The sequence below is a fragment of the Chrysochloris asiatica genome, unplaced genomic scaffold, assembly GCF_000296735.1.
Source record: "Chrysochloris asiatica unplaced genomic scaffold, ChrAsi1.0 scaffold00206, whole genome shotgun sequence".
In the NCBI taxonomy this organism is placed as follows: domain Eukaryota; kingdom Metazoa; phylum Chordata; class Mammalia; order Afrosoricida; family Chrysochloridae; genus Chrysochloris; species Chrysochloris asiatica.
Window position 1 is genome coordinate 49,069 of NW_006408724.1, and position 2,404 is coordinate 51,472.

Sequence of the window (2,404 nt, forward strand, 5' to 3'; positions counted from 1 at the left end):
AATCTTCCTCTAGTCGAGTTCTGATTATCAAGCCATCAAGGCTAGGTCAAATGGGTACTATCTGCAAGCTTGGGTGTTCGACTGTTCTTTTAAAACTAAGTTAATGCACACATCAGGACACACTACAAAGATTGGGTGCATATTTAAAAGACACCAACCCTTTCTCCACTTTTACATGAATTGAGCAAATAAATGAAAAGTTTATGAATATACACACAAAGAAAGAAAAAGAAAAAAACCTGAAACAAAACTGTAGTATCAATATATATTTAAGTTCAGTTCAGTATGATTCATGAAAATTTGGGAAGAGTAAAATAATATGAGTAGTTTTTATAAAACAGAAACTGAACATTTAATAGCTGCTTTTAGGAGTGGTATACTGTGTAAAAGTTATCAATGGGTATAGAAATCAAAACAACAAAAACAAATTATATGAAACTGTGAAGGTACAAAGCACGAGAAGGCTATTCCATTGAGATAGAAATATCATGCTGATCATAAGTGGAATGCTTTAGTGTAGTAAATCTGGAGAGTGTGTATGTTGTGTGTGTATGTCTGTGTATGTGTGTCAGTTGATTTTTGTATCTTAAACATTACATCCTGTGCTGGTACTGGATTTATTTATTAATGGTTTTTGTTGCTATTTTGTACACACTATAGGGTTTTCTAGGAACCCTGGGTGCACTGTGGAATAAGCATTGGGGAGCTAGCTGCAAAGTCAACGGTTCAAACCCACCAACCACTACATTGGAGTAAGCTGTGGTGGTGTGCTCCCATACAAACTTACAGTCTTCAAAACACTAGGAGCACTTTTATTCTGTCCTATGGGGTTTCTGCAAGTCCACTTGGTTGGTTAGGTAAGGGTTTTCTGCGTAAAAAAATCATGTCATCTGTGAATAAAAATAGGATTATTTCTTCCTTTCTTGCTTTTATGCCTCTATTTTATTTTTCTTGCCTTTTTGCAATGTCTTGGACCTCCAGTATACTGTTGAATGGAAATGGTAACAACAGGCATTCTGGCCTTGTTCCTAGGACATCTTGAGGGAAAGTATTCAATACTTTGCGATTAGATACGATGTTAGCTGTAGGTGTCCTAAGATGCTTTTTGTTAGATGAAGGACATTCCTGTGTTCCTAGTTTGCTAACCATGAATTTTATTTTAATCATGAGTAGTTGTTGAATTTTGTCAGATATTTTTTCTTATTGAAGTGATTATGTGGGTTTTTTTCCTTTATTCTGTTAATATGATTAATTATGTTGATTGATATTTAAAAGTATTGTTAAGTCAACATTGCATTCCTAATGTAAACCTCACTTGACCATGATTATCATTTTTATATGTTGCTGGATTTAATTTGCTCATATTTTGTTTTGGATTTTAGCATATACCTTCTTGAAGTATATTGGTCAACAATTTTCTTTTTGCCAGATTTTGTCTGTTGGTCTCACAAAAAGCGTTATGAATTGGTTCCCTCTACTTCATTTCATATTGTCAGGAGGAACCAGTCTCTGGAGAAGGATATCATGTTTGTTAAGGTGGAGGGTCAGAGAAAAAGAGGAAGACCCCAGCGAGATGGATTGGCAAAGTGGCAGTATCATTGTGTCTCAAGCATGGCAACAGTAGAGAGGTTGGCCCAGAATCAGGCAGTGTTTCATATTGCTGTGCATAAGGTCGCTATGAGTCGATACTTACTCGATGGCACCTAACAACAACAACAACTTCATTTCATGATGGTTTTAAATTCATGACATGTTGACAGTCATGGAAAGCATGTTGTTTTTACCAGTACCGTTGCTGTGGGGTCAGTGTCAGCCCCATGTGTTTCAGAGTAGAATTATGCTCCATGGGGTTTTCACTGGCTGAGTTTATAGAGAAATTGTGCGGAATTTACAGAAGGTTCCCATGTACTCTCTTCCCCCGGCACACTGTTTCTCTTATGACTAATATCTTGCATTCTATGGTACAGTTATTAAAATTGATGTACTGATATATGCATTAACCAAAGTCTATAATTAACATTAGAGACCTGGTGTAGCGCTGTAGGGTAAGCACCGGACTGCTAACAACAAGGTTGGTTCTTGGAAACCGTATACAGGGTCACTATGAGTCAGAATCAACTTGACAGCACTTAGCAACAACACCAATAGCCTACATTATGAAGATATTTTATAGGTCACACCTGACCCAAGCCATGGCATTTTCAATCACCTCATATGCATGTGAAAGCTGGACAGGAAATAAGGAAGACCATAGAAGAATTGATGCTTTAGTGTTATGGTGTTAGAGGAGAATATTGAAAGTGTCATGGACTGCCAAAAGAACCAATAGATCTGTGTTGGAAGAAGTGCAGCCAGAGTGCTCCTTGGAGGCTAGGATGGCCAAACTTCGTCTCTCATACTTTGG

The 2,404-nt window shown here is 37.3% G+C and overlaps 1 protein-coding gene across 1 annotated transcript in view; it reads left to right on the forward strand.

Moving 5' to 3' along the window:
• PRPF18 (pre-mRNA processing factor 18) overlaps window positions 1-2,404 on the forward strand; it is a 108,861-nt gene that overhangs the window by 37,560 nt on the left and 68,897 nt on the right. The gene's annotated exons all lie outside the window — the stretch shown is intronic.